This window comes from Pristiophorus japonicus, chromosome 6 (assembly GCF_044704955.1).
Source record: "Pristiophorus japonicus isolate sPriJap1 chromosome 6, sPriJap1.hap1, whole genome shotgun sequence".
Lineage (NCBI taxonomy): Eukaryota > Metazoa > Chordata > Chondrichthyes > Pristiophoridae > Pristiophorus > Pristiophorus japonicus.
Genome location: NC_091982.1, coordinates 516,075 through 534,895, shown reverse-complemented (window position 1 = coordinate 534,895; position 18,821 = coordinate 516,075). Strand labels below are relative to the sequence as shown.

Here is an 18,821-nt window from a genome sequence, read left to right as displayed (position 1 = left end):
AGCCAGTCATTCATGAGTTCAACAATTCGAAAAGCTATGGCCACTCAAAGTCAGTAGACCCAAACTAGAACTTATTGAGGCACAACTACAGACGTATACCAAAGAAATCATTCCTGTATTAGACAGTGCAATGTTGGTGGTCACACACAATGGATCAGTGAACCGGCTGCCGCTCTGGATTGTCCCGGGCAATGGCCCCGCACTGTTGGGGAGGAGCTGGTTAGCGGAGATGTACTGGAAATGGGGGGATGTGCACCACAAAGCCAGAGCTGTGTCGTATGTGATGCGGGAGAAAATTGAGAGCGCATTGGACCGTTTGCTGAGAGATGGCATCATCTCGCCCATTGAATTCAGCGACTGGGCGAGCCCCATCGTTCCCGTCCTAAAAGCGGATGGTTCTGTCAGGATCTGTGGTGACTACAAGGCCACTATCAATCGGGTGTCCCTACAAGACCAATACCCGCTCCCGAGAGCGGAGGACCTATTTGCCACGCTGGCAGGCGGCAAGCTGTTCACCAAGTTGGATCTCACTTCAGCCTACATGACCCAAGAACTGGCCGACGAATCTAAACTACTGACCACCATCACCACGCACAAGAGACTGTTCGTTTACAACAGGTGCCCGTTTGGCATTCGATCAGGGGCCGTGATTTTTCAAGGAAACATGGAAAGCCTGCTCAAATCCATTCTTGGAACAATCGTATTTCAGGACGACATCCTCATCATGGGTCGAGACACCGAGGAACACCTCCACTACCTGGAGGAGGTGCTAGGCTGACTGGACCGGGTAGGCCTGCGACTCAAGACGTCTAAGTGTGTGTTTTTGGCTCCTGAGGTTGAGTTCCTGGGCAGAAGGGTTGCTGCAGATGGGATTCGGCCCGCCGAATCCAAAACAGAGGCAATTCAACGAGCGCCCAGGCCCGGCAACACATTGGAGTTGCGTTCATTTCTGGGATTCTTGAACTATTTTGGGAACTTTCTGCTGAATTTAAGCACATTGTTGGAGCCGCTACACATGCTCCTGCGTAAGGGTTGTGATTGGTTTTGGGGGGACTGTCAAGAACGGGCTTTCAATCGGGCACGGAACCTACTTTGTTCAAATAAGTTATTGACCCTGTACGACCCCTGTAAGAAATTGGTTCTGACACGTGATGCATCGTCTTATGGGGTTGGGTGCGTGTTGCAACAGAGTAAAGCTGAGGGCCAACTACAACCTGTGGATTATGTTTCCAGGTCGCGCGCTCAAGCAGAACGGGGATATGGGATGGTTGAGAAGGAAGCACTCGCACGTGTCTATGGGGTGGAAAAGATGCACCAGTACCTCTTTGGCAGAAGGTTCGAATTAGAAATGGACCACAAGCCGTTAACATCCCTGTTGTCAGACAGCAAGGCTGTCAATGCCAATGCGTCAGCTCACAGACAGCGATGGGCTCTCACGCTCGCTGCATATGACTACTCCATCCGGCACCGGCTTGGCACCGAAAATTGCGCTGATGCGCTCAGCAGGCTCCCACTGGCCACCACTGAGGGGGCAGCAGAACAAAGCGCTGAGATGGTCATAGCTGTCGATGCCTTTGACAGCGCAGGCTCCCCCATCACAGCCCGCCAGATCAAAATCTGGACCAACAGAGACCCCCTCCTATCCCTGATTAAGAAATGTGTCCTGACTGGGGATTGGGTGCCCGCACACGGAGCATGCCCTGAGGAGGTCAGACCGTTTCACAGGCGGATAGATGAGCTCTCCATCCAAGCCGACTGCCTACTATGGGGCAGCTGGGTAGTCATGCCCCAGAAGGGCAGGGAGGCATTCATCAGGGAACTCCACAGCGAGCACCCAGGCATCGTGCTGATGAAGGCCATTGCCCGGTCACGTGTTTGGTGGCCTGGAATTGATTCAGACCTGGAGCACTGGGTTCGCAGGTGCACGACGTGTGCCCAGCTGGGTAATGCCCCCAGGGAGGCCCCGCTCAGCCCGTGGCCCTGGCCCACCAGGCCATGGTCACGTATTCATGTAGACTACACGGGCCCGTTCATGGGCTAAATGTTCTCATTGTGGTTGATGCGTACTCGAAATGGATCGAGTGCATCATTTTGAATTCGTGCACGACATCCACCACTGTGGAGCGTCTCCGCCGGTCTTTGCGACCCACGGCTTGCCGGACATCCTTGTTAGCGATAATGGCCCATGTTTCACGAATTCTGAATTCCGGGAGTTAATGTCGGGCAATGGCATCAACCATGTCAGGACAGCACCGTTCAAACCAGCCTCCAATTGCCAGGCGGAACGTGCGGTCCAGATCATTAAACAAGGCATGCTCAGGATTCAAGGACTCTCCCTTCAATGCCGCCTATCGCGCCTCCTGCTGGTCTATAGGTCCCGACCGCACTCGCTCACGGGGGTCCCACCCGCTGAGCTACTTATGAAACGAACACTCAAAACTCGGCTGTCCCTCATTCACCCCGTCCTGACCGACATAGTTGAGGACAAGCGCCAATCCCAAAATGAGTACCATGACCAAAATTCAAGGGGGAGATGTATAGAAATTGATGACCCCGTATTTGTTCTCAATCACACTGTGGGGCACAAATGGCTTGAGGGTACTGTAATAGACAAAGAGGGGAACAGGGTCATCATGGTTAAACTTAACAATGGGCAGATATGCTGTAAGCATCTGGACCAAGTAAAAAAAAGGTTCAGCATGGACACTGAGGAATCCGAGGAAGATCATGAGATGGTGCTCACACCACCGCCAGTGAACGAGCAACAAGAACATTCAGCAACATGCACAGTCCCTGCGGTCAGCCCAGACAGGCCGGAATCACCACAGGGGACAGACACGCAGGCCAAGGCTCAACAACCAGAGCTCCAACTGCGGCGCTCCACGAGGGAGCGAAGACCACCCGAGAGACTTAACCTATGATCCCAATAAGACTTTGGGCGGGGGAGGTGATGTCATGTATGTAACCTTTATGTAACACCACTGCAATACTGTATATACTTAAGCAATGCACACCTTGACCACAGGGGGTGAACTTGTGGGAGACACTCCTCACCTGGTCATCCAGGTATATAAAGGGAGGTCCCACGCAGGGTCATCACTTCTTGGTCCAGTGAATAAAGGTTCAGGTCATAGAATGACCTTGTCCATAGAATGTGCCTCATGTGGGTTTTGTGCCATTGAGCAAGGACATTACACTACCCTCAGTCTCTCTCTCTCTCTCTCTCTCTCTCCAACCCCAGTCTCTCTCTCTCTCTCTCTCCACCCCCAGTCTCTCTTTCTCTCTCTCTCTCTCTAGTCTCTCTCTCTCTCTCTCTCTCTCTCTATCTCCAGTCTCTCTCTCTCTCTCTCTCTCTCTCTCGCTCTTCCCCCAGTCTCTCTCGCGCGCTCTATCTCTCTCTCTCTCCCCTCCCAGTCGCTCCCTCTCTCTCTCTCCCCCCCATTGTCACTCTCATGCTCTCTCCCCCCCAGTCACTCTCACGCTCTCTCTCCCTCCCCCAGTCTCTCCCTCCCCCAATCTCTCTCTCCCCCGCTCTCGCTCTCCCTTCCCCAGTTTCTCTCTCCCTCTCCCTCTCCCTCTCCCTCCCTCCCCATAAGAACATAAGAATTAGGAACAGGAGTAGGCCATCTAGCCCCTCGAGCCTGCTCCATCATTCAATAAGCTCATGGCTGATCTGGCCGTGGACTCAGCTCCACTGACCCACCCGCTCCCCGTAACCCTTAATTCCCTTATTAGTTAAAAATCTATCTATCTGGATGACCTCACACTTTCCGACATTGTATTCCATCTGCCAAACCTTAGCCCATTCGCTTAACCTATCTAAATCTCTTTGCAGCCTCTCTGTGTACTCTACACAACCCGCTTTCCCACTAATCTTTGTGTCACCTGCAAATTTTGTTACACTACACTCTGTCCCCTCTTCCAGGTCATCTATGTATATTGTAAACATTGTGGTCCCAGCACCGATCCCTGTGGCACACCACTAACCACCGATTTCCAACCCGAAAAGGACCCATTTATCCTGACTCTCTGCTTTCTGTTAGCCAGCCAATTCTCTATCCATGCTAATACATTTCCTCTGACTCCGCATACCTTTATCTTCTGCAGTAACCTTTTGTGTGGCACCTTATCGAATGCCTTTTGGAAATCTAAATACACCACATCCATCAGTACACCTCTATCCACCATGCTCGTTATATCCTCAAAGAATTCCAGTAAATTAGTTAAACATGATTTCCCCTTCATGAATCCATGTTGCGTCTGCTTGATTGCACTATTCCTATCTAGATGTCCTGTTATTTCTTCCTTAATGATAGTTTCAAGCATTTTCCCCACTACAGATGTTAAACTAACCGGCCTATAGTTACCTGCCTTTTGTCTGCCCCCTTTTTTAAACAGAGGCGTTACATTAGCTGCTTTCCAATCCGCTGGTACCTCCCCAGAGTCCAGAGAATTTTGGTAGATTATAACGAATGCATCTGCTATAACTTCCGCCATCTCTTTTAATACCCTGGGATGCATTTCATCAGGACCAGGGGACTTGTCTACCTTGAGTCCCATTAGCCTGTCCAGCACTAACCCCCTAGTGATAGTGATTGTCTCAAGGTTCTCCCTTCCCACATTCCTGTGACCAGCAATTTCTGGCATGGTTTTTGTGTCTTCCACTGTGAAGACCGAAGCAAAATAATTGTTTAAGGTCTCAGCCATTGCCACATTTCCCATTATTAAATCCCCCTTCTCATCTTCTAAGGGACCAACATTTACTTTAGTCACTCTTTTCTATTTTATATATCTGTAAAAGCTTTTACTATCCGTTTTTATGTTTTGCGCAAGTTTACCTTCGTAATTTATCTTTCCTTTCTTTATTGCTTTCTTAGTCATTCTTTGTTGTCGTTTAAAATTTTCCCAATCTTCTATTTTTCCACTAACCTTGGCCACCTTATACGCATTGGTTTTTAATTTGATACTCTCCTTTATTTCCTTGGTTATCCATGGCTGGCTATCCCTTCTCTTACCGCCCTTCTTTTTCACTGGAATATATTTTTGTTGAGTACTATGAAAGAGTTCCTTAAAAATCCTCCACTGTTCCTCAATTGTGCCACTGTTTAGTCTGTGTTTTCAGTCTACTTTAGCCAACTCTGCCCTCATCCCACTGTAGTCCACTTTGTTTAAGCATAGTACGCTCGTTTGAGACACTACTTCCTCACCCTCAATCTGTATTACAAATTCAACCATACTGTGATCACTCATTCCGAGAGGATCTTTTACTCGGAGATCGTTTATTATTCCTGTCTCATTACACAGGACCAGATCTAAGATAGCTTGCTCCCTTGTTGGTTCTGTAACATACTGTTCTAAGAAACAATCCCGTATGCATTCTATGAATTCCTCCTCCAGGCTAACCCGTGTGAGACGCCCCAAGTCTGTCTCTCTCCATCTCTCTCTCTCCGTCTCTCTCTCTCTCTCTCTCTCTCTCTCTCTCTCTCTCTCTCTCTCTCTCTCCCCCAGTCTCTCTCGCTCTCGCTTTTTCTCTCCCCCTCCCCTCGCCCCCGCCATCTCTCTCTCCCACATCTAATTTCCTCCCTCTTTTAGAAGGCCCAGAAAATGTCCGTGTAGATAATCACAGTGATATTCTAGACAAAAGCCCTGGAGATAACCTAAAAGCCCAAGATGCAGCTCCAGCTCCAGGTTCAAGCAGCAATGAGCTCCATGTGATTCGTGGTTCAGCCGCTCTTCTGGCTCCCTCATATATCAAACCGGATCGAGCGCGCATGTGCAAAAAGGGGGCGGTGCCCAAGGCCGCATGCGCAGAAGGACAACAAAGTGTCAGTGCAGATAATCACTCTGTTTATTTTATGATAACTTGTTTTCCAGAGATTTCGTTTTTTTGTTTGTTTTTAGTAGTTTTCGTCACTCCTAGAGTCGGTGTGCAGACTCCATAATGCTAGACTTGTACAGCCATTTCAGGGAATAATTCTGGATATAGTTGTGGCAGGATGCCTTGTAAAATTGTATAAATAGCAGGATTATGGAGGCTTTCAACCATTGTCTAAGAAATTTGTGGAAACCTGTACAAATTTTCAAATCTGTAAGAGAACCAGCTACATCTCCTGTGGCTGTAGAAATGGTTGTATTTATTTGGGAGTAGTGATTTCCACATTTGCCAGTTGCACATGCAGACTTGTTTTAAAGTCATAAATGGTGACTTTTTGCTGGTGGCCATTACCTTCTCTGTGGTGGGACTGAGCATGTACCTGCCACGGCCAAAAATTCACACCGCTACCTCCATTGGCAAATCTTTAGATTGCCATGACAGATGATGTCCGGGATGTGGGCCTAACAACCTCTTCTGGTCACACGAGCACCATCTCATTTATTTTGTTGCTCTGCTGTTGACTTCTGGGATACCAGCAAAGGAAATGAGGATAGGCTTTGTAAGACAGGAATTGCTAAATCCCATAAAGATCTCATTAAACATGTAAGAAATATTGCACCTGAAATACCAATAGATAATGCTAGTTGGAGTGTTCAACAAATATTTTCCCCCTTCCTAGCATGTACACAATCTTGCAGTCATGTCCAAGGTTTATCAGATGCCTAAATTAGCTTACCTTTGGACTGTCTCACGTTCATCGCTTTAAATTATATTGGGTCCGAATTTCATTGACCTACTGGCCAACTACCCCCTGGCGGGAACTCCATCGGAAAAATTGGCAAAAACGCAAGTTTCATCCTTAGGATCCTGTTAGTGCCCGCCAGAAAGACGATTGTGAAAAAGGTGGTGTTACCTGGACCTTGAGCGGAGAGTATGGACAATGGCGCTAATCTGTCCAGAACAGTAGATCCCAGGTCAGATTTAATTCGCTGCAGCAATATATTCCCCTCAGAGAAAGATGATACATTGAAGTTAAAATGCTTCATTGAAGGACATACGTGGGGTAGAAAGTGGGCATGAGCTCCCAATTACAGTAAAGGCTCCACAGGAATGTGGGAAGGGAGGACCTTGAGACAATCACTATCACTCGGGGGGTAGTGCTGGACAGGCTAATGGGACTCAAGAAAGACAAGTCCCCTGGTCCTGATGAAATGCATCCCAGGGTATTAAAAGAGATGGCAGAAGTTATAGCAGATGCATTCGTTATAATCTACCAAAATTCTCTGGACTCTGGGGAGGTACCAGCGGATTGGAAAGCAGCTAATGTAACGCCTCTGTTTAAAAAAGGGGGCAGACAAAAGGCAGGTAACTATAGGCCGGTTAGTTTAACATCTGTAGTGGGGAAAATGCTTGAAACTATCATTAAGGAAGAAATAGTGGGATATCTCGATAGGAATAATGCAATCAAGCAGACGCAGCATGGATTCATGAAGGGGAAATCATGTTTAACTAATTTACTGGAATTCTTTGAGGATATAACGAGCATGGTGGATAGAGGTGTACCGATGGATGTGGTGTATTTAGATTTCCAAAAGGCATTTGATAAGGTGCCACACAAAAGGTTACTGCAGAAGATAAAGGTACGCGGAGTCAGAGGAAATGTATTAGCATGGATCGAGAATTGGCTGGCAATCAGAAAGCGGAGAGTCGGGATAAATGGATCCTTTTCGGGTTGGAAATCGCTAGTTAGTGGTGTGCCACAGGGATCGGTGCTGGGACCACAACTGTTTACAATATACATAGATGATCTGGAAGAGGGGACAGAGTGTAGTGTAACAAAATTTGCAGATGACACAAAGATTAGTGGGAAAGCGGGTTGTGTAGAGGACACAGAGAGGCTACAAAGAGATTTGGATAGGTTAAGCGAATGGGCTAAGGTTTGGCAGATGGAATACAATGTCGGAAAGTGTGAGGTCATCCACTTTGGGGAAAAAAAACAGTAAAAGGAAATATTATTTGAATGGGGAGAAATTACAACATGCTGAGGTGCAGAGGGACCTGGGGGTCCTTGTCCATGAAACAATTTTAGAGTTTATCTGTAAAACAAAACATTAAACCGTGCCACCTGACCTGGATGACATACCAGACATTTACAAGGCCCTTTTTTTTCCCCTTTTTTTTGGTTTTTTTTTGTGTTTTTCTTTTTTTTGGGTTTTTTTTTTGGGCACTAAAATCACAATTTTTCCCCAGTGCCCTCTATAAAAGGGAAGGGGGACACTAAAAGCACCGGCAATTAAAACAAATTAAACTTTAAAAACATAAAATCAAATTAAAATTTGGTTGCCGGGCGTGATGATGCACTCCAGTCCCTCCGGTGCCCACCTCTCACGGAAGGCCGCGAGCGTACCGGTGGACACCGCGTGCTCCATCTCCAAGGACACCCTGGACCGGATGTAAGAGCGGAAGAGAGGCAGGCAGTCAGGTTGAACGACCCCCTCGACCGCCCGCTGCCTGGACCGGCTGATGGCACCCTTGGCCGTGCCCAGGAGCAGTCCTACGAGGAGGCCTTCGGACCTACCCGCTCCCCTCCGCACAGGGTGCCCAAAGATCAGGAGAGTGGGATGAAGTGCAGCCAGAATTTCAGGAGCAGCCCCTTCAAATAATGGAACAGGGGCTGCAACCTCATGCACTCAATAAAAATATGGAACACGGATTCCTCCAGACCGCAGAAATTGCAAGTGGCCTGGGAGTCATGAACCGGCTTAAAAATTTGTTGCACGGCACTGCTCCATGCACCACCCTCCAGGCCAAGTCCCCGATGAATAGTGGGAGGACCCCTGCGTAGAGTGCCCTCCATCGGTCCTTGTGCATGAATCCCAAAAAGTTAGTTTGCAGGTGCAGCAGGTAATCAGGAAGGGAATGGAATGTTGGCCTTCATTGCGAGAGGGATGGAGTACAAAAGCAGGGAGGTCCTGCTGCAACTGTATAGGGTATTGGTAAGGCCGCATCTGGAGTACTGCGTGCAGTTTTGGTCACCTTACTTAAGGAAGGATATACTGGCTTTGGAGTGGGTACAGAGACGATTCACTAGGCTGATTCCGGAGATGAGGGGGTTATCTTATGATGATAGATTGAGTAGACTGGGTCTTTACTCGTTGGAGTTCAGAAGGATGAGGGGTGATCTTATAGAAACATTTAAAATCATGAAAGGGATAGACAAGATAGAGGCAGAGAGGTTGTTTCCACTGGTAGGGGAGACTAGAACTAGGGGGCACAGCCTCAAAATACGGGGCAGCCAATTTAAAACCGAGTTGAGAAGGAATTTCTTCTCCCAGAGGGTTGTGAATCTGTGGAATTCTCTGCCCAAGCAGTTGAGGCTAGCTCATTGAATGTATTCAAGTCACAGATAGATAGATTTTTAACCAATAAGGGAATTAAGGGTTACGGGGAGAGGGCGGGTAAGTGGAGCTGAGTCCACGGCCAGATCAGCCATGATCTTATTGAATGGCGGAGCAGGCTCGAGGGGCTAGATGGCCTACTCCTGTTCCTAATTCTTATGTTCTTATGACTTGTGGTATAAGAGGCTTGACTCAACTGCATGCAGAAGAGATTTAGTCACATCCTGTAAGTCTCCAGAGGTAATGAGCTCATGTGAAAGTTATAGGCAATAATAACATCCTGTAAGTCTCTCTTAGGTGCCAGGATGAGAGCTTGAGAAGAACATTTGCTGCAATACAGAAGTTGTGCATATAGACTGTTAGCATTTGATTGAATAGCATGTAATGTTAGGGGTGTGATTCGGCGAACTGTTAGCTCAAAAACTGTACACTGAAATGCCAACCATAACGTCTGACTTCCAAGTTCTGGAATAATCTTTCATTCAAAACCACACATCCTGGATTGGTGACCCTTACATGTCTTAGCTAAATGATGTCATGTCTAGCCCCATTAAAAAGTCGCATCATAAATGTAAGGCAACATTTTTATCGCACTGCACGACATTTAAAGGACATTTGTATGTTTCTCAGCACCTCATTATCTAAAAGTTAAACACTGACCAAGAGTGGTGGTAAAATGTGTCTGTATTGAAATGTACAACATTCAAAAGTGGCAGAACATTCAAACATGTTAAGCAAAATATTTAACAGTATTTCAAAAAACAGAACATTTAGCCTCAAAAGGCAACATCTTAAAAACCAACAACAACATGAACAATATATACAAACATCACCAACAGCCAACCCTCTACCCACTTCCACCTCCTCTTTTCCCCCCCTCCAAGTGAGCTCCATTCTCCTCTTGCTGGGTTCCCCATCCCCCACGCTGACCCGTACCCCTGTCCCTCACCACGTCGGTACAAGCAGTGCACCCGGAGCATTGCTGTCGTGTTTGTCGGAGAGAGAATGGTGGCACTGAGCTGGAAGACGCTGGCATCTGTGGACCCTCTGGTTCTGTCGGCCTGGCTGGTGTGGCATTGCGGGGGGTGGGGTGGTTCCATGCCATATCCTGAGACCATCGATTGCTACATGGCATTGACAGAGTTGACGGTTCGCTGCACAGTGATGATCAGCTGCGACAAGCGCAGTACACAGCCTCTGATCTTTTCCAAGTCGAGTGGCCTGCACTTACCACCAACTCCTGCTGCTGCCTGCTACCAGCCACCGACTCCCATTGCTGGCCGATGCCTCCCGCTCCTGCTCCCACCAACAAAACCGGGAGGAATCTTGTGCCCAATCGGCCCCAGCAGTAGTGGCTGGTTAAAAAATCACGTACCGCCCGGGGACCGCCAAAAAATGGCGGAACTTGGGTTTGACCAAATTCGATCCGATTGATAGTTATGCGAACCAGTGACAACAGAGCTACAGCACTACACTGAGGTGTTGTTAACATCTACTTGCCAAAGCCATCAAAGATGAAGTTGGACCCCGAAATACATTAACTAACACCACTTTGTTTAACAACATCTATGATAACACAACTCATACCATCTTAAGGGTAAGTGTTGAGGATTACATAAAGTCCTTGGATATGTACTATTAACCAACGGTATCAAAATGATCACAGGCACCACAACAGTTCAAGTGTATCACAGTATCTCTGATATAGCTGGGTTTTGCGTAATAACAGTACATCAGCATTACAAGCAATGTCCAAGATTACAGTATGGCTTAGAAAGATAAAGTTTGCAGTTTGTATTCAACGTATCACTAAGTTTCCATATCCCAAGATGATATGATTATTAACATTTACATCCATACTCCTTTAGTAGGTTGGTTGTTTTAAATTTGGGCAGTTTTGTCTTGCTCTGAAATGCTTGGTTTCACTTGAGGGAGAGTGCAGCAAGTTGCTGTTCATGTTGGGCTTCTTTCTTCAGTCATCTTCGTGGCTCAATGGTCGCACTCTTGTCTCTGAGTTACAAGGTCATAGGATTGAGCCCCATTCAATGGCATAGAGAGTGAATTTCCATGAAGGTCTCTCTCTTCCATCATAACTTCAGCAGAGGAGCCGCAGATATCCTGGAAAAATGGCAGCAGTGGCATTCCCCGAGGTTTCTGTGGCTTTTCCGCTGACGTTACAGCAGATGAGATGAAGAAGACAGGACGGGATGCATGAAAAGCCAGAGTTGATGGACAGAGATGAAAGAAATCCCACTTGAGGTACATAACCATTAGTGACCAACCAAGATAATCAATTCTGTCATTATGGATCCTTTCCAAGGTGTCATTCAACTGAACAGGCACAGGTTAGAAGCTAAATCGCTTGATTTTAATTAAGCACAAGAATAGGTTCCCAATTATAAGTATTCTATTTCTTTCCACTGGTCCAAGTTTAAATCATGATAAGAATTGCATTTTTTCTGATATCTTGTTTCTTATTTAAGCAAGAACCATTGTACATTAATTTCTCATTCTGACACGAGCCTTTATTGGCAGCATCTAATTCTAAGATTAACCCTTTTAGTTTTGCCAGAATGTTTAAAATGTATCTCAAAAGCTTGTCCTTCTTACAAGTGTGTCCACAAAACCTAATTTTCTTACAGCCTCCCAATCGCTTAACAGAAATGGCAGTCGAACATACGTTCACTTGCACACACTGATTAAGCAGTCAATTTCTCTCTGGACCCTACAGCAATCGTTTTAGTAGTAACAAAATCTCAATTAAATTTCCATCTATTTTCTCTATTCAGGTGGTTTTGGGGTTGCTAAGAATCTGAGTAGCTGGGCAGTGAAAGGGAAGGATTGCAGTGTGGAGCCATCCGTGGAATCGGCAATAAAGAAATTCCATGCAACAAAGAAACCCATTGGTCTGTGCTGCATTGCTCCAGTGCTGGCAGCTAAACTCATCCCCGGATGTGAATTAACTGTGGGTTACGACACAGAATGTGAAAAGTAAGTATACTCATTTTAATTAAATTTATCAAAAATCCATAATTGCATCTTTATTACACCTAATGTAAAGTGATAAGTTCAATAACATTTGTAGTAAGTTTAAATATGAGACCAATGTCAAATGCTTTATAATCGCGGTTGCCTATTCTCGTATACATTGTAATTAGGGGCAGATAAGACATGATTGATCTCCAGATATATTGCATGATGGAGCAATAAATGTGCTGGGTAAAGAAGTTACATGCGGCAGCTGCTCTGGAAATGGTGACCTTTTTGGGCAAGGATAATATCTGAGCTATCAGATTAATCCAATCTACTCAAGACTCTGGCCTGCTCAGAGATGGTTCACTAAAGAACTCGCAGCATTTGGCAGTTGCTCTTGTTGGTCCTTGTTTGTCTCTGCTCCCCATGCCTCAGACTAGATGCTGACTTGGCCAACCTTTTTCTTTATCTCTAGCAAATGTGTATCTGTTGAGCACGGATATTGCTTCTGGTTTGTATTTAACCTGCTGATTCCACTGTTGGAGAACATAAGAACATAACATAAGAATTAGAAACAGGAGTTGGCCATCTAGCCCCTCGAGCCTGCTCCGCCATTCAACAAGATCATGGCTGATCTGGCCGTGGACTCAGCTCCACTTACCCGCCCGCTCCCCGTAACCCTTAATTCCCTTATTGGTTAAAAATCTATCTATCTGTGATTTGAATACATTCAATGAGCTAGCCTCAACTGCTTCCTTGGGCAGAGAATTCCACAGATTCACAACCTTCTGGGAGAAGAAATTCCTTTTCAACTCGGTTTTAAATTGGCTCCCCGTATTTTGAGGCTGTGCCCCCTAGTTCTAGTCTCCCCGACCAGAGGAAACAACCTCTCTGCCTCTATCTTGTCTATCCCTTTCATTATTTTAAATGTTTCGATAAGATCACCCCTCATTCTTCTGAACTCCAACGAGTAAAGACCCAGTCTACTCAATCTATCATCATAAGGTAACCCTCTCATCTCCGGAATCAGCCTAGTGAATCGTCTCTGTACCCCCTCCAAAGCTAGTATATCCTTCCTTAAGTAAGGTGACCAAAACTGCATGCAGTACTCCAGGTGCGACCTCACCAATACCCTATACAGTTGCAGCAGGATCTCCCTGCTTTTGTACTCCATCCCTCTCGCAATGAAGGCCAACATTCCATTCACCTTCCTGATTATCTGCTGCACCTGCAAACTAACTTTTTGGGATTCATGCACAAGGAGACGGAATTCCTCATCGGCGCCAAACCCCGGAACCTCCCTCGGGGGCCGGCGCCTCACAACTTGAGCCGCCTCGGGGAAATCCCCTCCGTGCCTTTCAGTTCCGCGCGGAGGGGTTTCCTGTACGGGCTGCTCCTGCACACCCTCAACTTTGCCATCCTCGCCGGCCGTCCGGACACGCCATGGCGTACCATCTTGCCGTCCGGAGGAGGCGGGGGTCCCCGATGGAGGGCACTCTACGCAGGGGTCCTCCCACTATTTATCGGGGACTTGGCCTGGAGGGTGGTGCACGGAGCAGTGCCGTGCAATAAATTTTTAAGCCGGTTCACGGACTCCCAGGCCGCCTGCAATTTCTGCGGTCTGGAGGAGTCCGTGTTCCATGTTTTTATTGAATGCACAAGGTTGCAGCCCCTGTTCCACTATTTGAAGGGGCTGCTCCTGAAATTCTGGCTGCACTTCAGTCCCACTCTCCTGATCTTTGGGCACCCTGTGCGGAGGGGAGCGGGTAGGTCCGAGGGCCTCCTCGTAGGACTGCTCCTGGGCACGGCCAAGGGTGCCATCAGCCGGTCCAGGCAGCGGGCGGTCGAGGGGGTCGTTCAACCTGACTGCCTGCCTCTCTTCCGCTCTTACATCCGGTCCAGGGTGTCCTTGGAGATGGAGCACGCGGTGTCCACCGGTACGCTCGCGGCCTTCCGCGAGAGGTGGGCACCGGAGGGACTGGAGTGCATCATCACGCCCGGCAACCAAATTTTAATTTGATTTTACGTTTTTTAAGTTTAATTTGTTTTAATTGCCGGTGCTTTTAGTGTCCCCCTCTCCTTTTATAGGGGGCACTGGAAAAAAGGAAAAATTAGATTTTAGTGCCGAAAAAAAAAACCACAAAAAAAAAACCAAAAAAAAAACAAAAAAGGGCCTTGTAAATGTCTTGTGTGTGTCATCCAGGTCGGGTGGCACGGATACATGTTTTATGTTTTCGCAGGTAAACTCAAAAGAGTTTCATGCACAAGGACCCCCAGGTCCCTCTGCACTGCAGCATGTTGTAATTTCTCCCCATTCAAATAATATTCCCTTTTACTGTGTTTTTTTTCCAAGGTGGATGACCTCACATTTTCCGACATTGTATTCCATCTGCCAAACCTTAGCCCATTCGCTTAACCTATCTAAATCTCTTTGCAGCCTCTCTGTGTCCTCTACACAACCCGCTTTCCCACTAATCTTTGTGTCACCTGCAAATTTTGTTACATTACACTCTGTCCTCTCTTCCAGGTCATCTATGTATATTGTAAACAGTTGTGTTCCCAGCACCGATCCCTGTGGCACACCGCTAACCAGCAATTTCCAACCCGAAAAGGATCCATTTATCCAGACTCTCTGCTTTCTGATTGCCAGCCAATTCTCGATCCATGCTAATACATTTCCTCTGACTCCGCGTACCTTTATCTTCTGCAGTAACCTTTTGTGTGGCACCTTATCGAATGCCTTTTGGAAATCTAAATACACCACATCCATCGGTACACCTCTATCCACCATGCTCGTTATATCCTCAACGAATTCCAGAAATTAGTTAAACATGATTTCCCCTTCATGAATCCATGTTGCGTCTGCTTGATTGCACTATTCCTATCTAGATGTCCCGCTATTTCTTCCTTAATGATAGCTTCAAGCATTTTCCCCACTACAGATGTTAAACTAACCGGCCTATAGTTACCTGCCTTTTGTCTGCCCCCTTTTTTTAAACAGAGGCGTTACATTAGCTGCTTTCCAATCCGCTGGTACCTCCCCAGAGTCCAGAGAATTTTGGTAGATTATAACGAATGCATCTGCTATAACTTCCGCCATCTCTTTTAATACCCTGGGATGCATTTCATCCGGACCAGCGGACTTGTCTTTCTTGAGTCCCATTAGCCTGTCCAGCACTACCCCCTCCTAGTGATAGTGGTTATCTCAAGGTCCTCTCTTCCCACATTCCCGTCACGAGCAATTTTTGGCATGGTTTTTGTGTCTTCCACTGTGAAGACCGAAGCAAAATAATTGTTTAAGGTCTCAGCCATTTCCACATTTCCCATTATTAAATCCCCCTTCTCATCTTTTAAGGAACCAACATTTACTTTAGTCACTCTTTTCCGTTTTATATATCTGTAAAAGCTTTTACTGTCTGTTTTTATGTTTTGCGCAAGTTTACTTTTGTAATCTATCTTTCCTTTCTTTATTGCTTTCTTAGTCATTCTTTGCTGTCGTTTAAAATTTTCCCAATCTTCTAGTTTCCCACTAACATTGGCCACCTTATCAGCTGTATCTCTTATGCTTGGTGAATTATTTACTGTGTTCCTTGCTTAACAATGTTCACATTTTTGGTGCTTTTATTTGTGCCCGTTTGCTTAATAATAAATTATGTATCAAAGCCCACAACAATTTGACACAGTGGACCAGCATGTTGACTTGTCACAGGATTGTAAGTCGTGTGTTTGTCTGATTTCTCACATGATGAGCTTCTGCTCTCTCTCTCTCTCTCTCTCTCTCAAGGCTTTGGGGGAGGGGAATGAAGGGAGAGAGACAGCAAGTAAAGGTCAGTCACCTTTATGTTTGATTTTTGAAAGGTTGGACATTTGTTTAATTAACTTTACTTTCTTTAAGTTTACCGATAGTTGGCTGTTTTCTCGGGAGATGGAGTGGCTTGGGTAGGGGATGAATATGCCATGACACTTTTAGCACTGCTCTCTCATCTTTGGGCGTAAAAACTGAGCCTACACCTAATGCCTGTCACTAAAATCAGCACTCAGGCGGCGATAACATCTCAAAAATGGCAATACTGAGTTTTGACCCCTTACTGTTATCAGATCATGAGAAATAAAGCATACTGATCTTAACATCTTGCATATCTCACTTTCACACTGGAACCCTGCATTAGATTACATTTGCTGAAAATCAGCCTGCATTATTTCTCAAAGAACAACACTGTAATGGCAGTACACCAGGCTCATTTCCATACTGCACTGTCAACTCTCCTAGACATCAGGAAGCTCTATTCTGGAATTCTGTTTGATACAAAATATAAATGGAGATGATCCAAGTTGCTACATTCAAATCTGGACAAGAATGTGTCCGGTTCGAGGATAATGGCATTACTTCTGTACATTTGTTGATGGCCATTATAATACAAGAGTTAATTTACTTGAAATATTCAACTTGCATTTACTAATATTTAACTATATTAGTGGCCTGGAGAAAGTAAAATATGGTGGGTATGTTATCCAAGGGTTAAAATTGCATTTTCAGTACTATACTGCAATGGACAAGATTGTCCAACTCGTGTAAGTAAATGAATCAATCCAACACCCTCTGAGGGAATTGCACTTAAAGTGAGCATGGGTCGCAAAATTGGTGGTACAGTGTTATAGCCTTATCTCTGATCCATGCTCCCTTTAAGTATGACTTGGTGTGCGGGATTGGTGAATTTACCCTGTTGTATCTTTTTATCATATTGCATAACATTTTCCCTGACATGATTCCTCTCTTCTTTCTCTGGCTCAATTTGCCATACTGATATTTTGCACCCTTTTCTCTAGGTGGCCCCATGCAAAAACAACCCAGGCAATGAAAGATCTAGGTTGCAAACATGTGAACAAGAATGTGAACGAAACCCACATCGATAAGAAAAATAAATTAGTGACAACCAGTGCTTTCATGTGCAATGCCCCCATTCATGAGATCTTTGATGGAATTGGAGAAATGGTGAAAGAGGTTTTGAACATTGTTTAAATCTTCATTAAATTGATGTATTTTGTGAGTGGAATTCTCCAGGAGCATAAAACTGTTCAATTTACTTGAATGTGTATTTGTTGGCACATCACTTTAACATGACTGTTGTGGAAATAAAAACAACCTATAATTTAATGGATTAAAGGAATGTTCTGAAATATTAAAGTTTGATTTTTACATTAATTTGTATTGGCTGGAGACAAACTACAAACTTATAGGTGTCTGCAAAACACGGCGGAGTTGGCCAGATTTTTGAGCGATAAAGGGTATGGGGAGCGGGCAGGGGAGTGGAGCTGAGTCCATGATCAGATCAGCCATGATCTTATTGAATGGTGGTGCAGGCTCGAGGGGCCAAATGGCCTACTCTTGCTCCTATTTCTTATGTTCTTAAACTATTAAAGTATTGGCTGCATAATGTTCATTTCAGTGGTTAGGGGTTGAAAAATAGTGCATGGAGGACTTTCAATTCTAATATGTATTCCATGAAGTAACCCCACGTTTTCTTGCTATCTTTCATTCAGCCTCTAACTTCTGGTAGGGAAGATACTAAAAGTATCCAGATCCTGGGTAGTGACGGTCTTTGTGCATAAGAAGTTTTAAGGATGGGAAAAACCCAGTGTCCCTTTTTATAGAACCGGCTGCAATATCCCTCGACGACTTCTCTCAGTAAAACATCCAAATCTCTTGAACTCAATTGTACTATCCACTTCAATGGACTTCTCTGGTCACACATTCCACAACTCGATTCTCTTTTAAGAGATAAAGATTCTGCCTGACTTCCCTTTATTTTTTAACTTCTATCCTCTGTGTTTTAACCCTTCATCAAAGTGAACAGTTTTCCTGGATTAGTTTTGTCAATTTCTTTCACCCAAGTTAGTTTGTACAGGCCACTTATTTCCCTAAACACACTGGAACTATCTCATCTGCACAGACCGGTTTGAATAACATTTATCTGGGAAAGGGCCAATTTAAATCTAGATTTGAAAGTCAGTCCCAACTTACATCACAGTGTAATTTTATCATGCAGACCATCTTGGAGTTGGCTCTGGGTAACACCTTTGGAACATTTCAACCAATATGAATTTTTTTAACCAATACTTGATTAGTCTGATTTCTGCCAGCCTAGCAAATGAGAAAAGATTGGTTTCAATGCTAAGGTATTTTCCCAGAGTGGAGTTTGACAAATCCAGTAACTTCCTAACAAGGAAGACTATGTGAATTTCAATTTAGGCTTTTCTAATTATCCCTATAATTCTGCTGTGTATGCAATAAAATGTAAAACCTAACGGCCTAGAAATTACAGCACCCACCATATTGAGTGACGACAAACAAGAGGGGTCCTCCCATGCCTGAAGCTATGCATATGCAAATAAGGGGCCATGTGCCTTAAGGTCCCCTCTCCAAGATTGGTTTACCCTGACGCTGCTAGTGCCATCGCAGGCTGTACTCTGGGAAACCAGCTCTAGGGATCGCCTGCAACAAAAACGTAAGTAACTTACCTGAATGTGGAGCTGGAAAAGGAACCAGAGGCAACATGAGGAAATATTTGTTTACG

The 18,821-nt window shown here is 45.5% G+C and overlaps 1 pseudogene; it reads left to right on the top strand.

The window, feature by feature from the left end:
- Positions 1–2,072: 2,072 nt before the first annotated feature.
- On the top strand, positions 2,073–17,443 carry LOC139265509 (ES1 protein homolog, mitochondrial pseudogene; annotated as a pseudogene).
- Positions 17,444–18,821: the final 1,378 nt, after the last annotated feature.